Source organism: Cyprinodon variegatus, unplaced genomic scaffold (genome assembly GCF_000732505.1).
Source record: "Cyprinodon variegatus isolate N-32 unplaced genomic scaffold, C_variegatus-1.0 Scaffold855, whole genome shotgun sequence".
Taxonomy (NCBI): domain Eukaryota; kingdom Metazoa; phylum Chordata; class Actinopteri; order Cyprinodontiformes; family Cyprinodontidae; genus Cyprinodon; species Cyprinodon variegatus.
The window spans coordinates 257724-259065 of NW_015151308.1; positions in this window are offsets into that span (position 1 = coordinate 257724).

Genomic DNA, 1342 nt, shown 5'->3' on the forward strand with positions numbered 1-1342 from the left:
ACTGTGTAGCGCTTGAGGGATTCCATAGCGGCACACCCACTCACTAGCAACGATACCTGCAACAGTCACAGCCCGCTCGTTTGGAATAGGAAACGCTTCAGTCCACTTTGTGAAGTAATCTTGTATCACAAGCACATAGCGGTTCCCACGCTCAGTCTCATTTAGTGGACCCATAATGTCCAGTGCAATGCGTTCCATAGGAGCCCCTACCTGGACTGTTCCCATGGGAGCTTGCGGTGTCTTCTGAGGGCGAGCCCTGGATGCACAGCTGGTACAGGTTTTACACCAAAGAGCAACATCCTCCCTCATATGGTACCAGTAATATCGGGTTCTTAATCTGGCCAGAGTTCGCTCCACACCAAAGTGTCCACCCACTGGCCCCTCATGCATCTGTCTCATCACGTCAGTTTGTAACTTACGTGGCAGCACAATTTGTGGGTAGAATTGAGTGTCATCAAGGCAATAGAACCTGCGGACCAGGACGCCATCTCTGAAGTAGAGTCGTTTCCATTGAGTCCAGTATGTCTTAGTGGCTGGGCTGCATGGCGAGACAACAGACTTACGGGGGGCGTTCATCGCTGGCCTTCATCCAGCTGCGTATGGATGCAATGTGCGCATCAGCGTCCTGGGCCTGGCTCAACTCCCCCATAGTCCAGCCATGAAACAAAGAAGCAATGTCAAAAGTCTTAGCCACATATACTTTCTCAGTCATTTTCACAGTGCATCTATCAGTTTTGTCATCATGATGCATTCCATCTGTATCAGTGGAAATGTTTTGGTCTAAAATGTCTGTATCTGTTATAAGGGTGCTTTGACTTACCCTCACTGGACACACCTCTGTGGTGAAAGGTTGGTCCTCCTCCTCCTCTGAACTTAGCAACAGGGAGTTGGTGTCAGAGTTCAACTCGCACTGTACAGCCTGATGGTTAATGGTTTTGGGTGGTGTTGAGGGGTCCTGCACTTTACACGGGCAGGACTGGCGACAGGGTCTCCTGGAGAGGCTGTCGGCATTAGTGTGCTGTCGACCTGGACGATGGACAATCTCAAAGTCATATTCAGCCAGTTTCTCAAGCCATCGAGCTAACTGTCCTTCTGGCTCTCTCATTTTGGTCAGCCAGCGCAGACTGCTGTGGTCCGTACTCACTTTAAACGGCCGGCCAAGGAGATACTGACGGAAATGGGATGTGAACTCTACTATAGCCAGGAGCTCACGTCTTGTTGTGCAGTAGTTCTGTTCACACTTTGCCAACTTGCGACTGCCATAAGCCAATACTCGTTCCACACCCTCCTGCATTTGCGATAGTACAGCACCGATGCGGGCTGTTACTTGCATCAGTGTCGA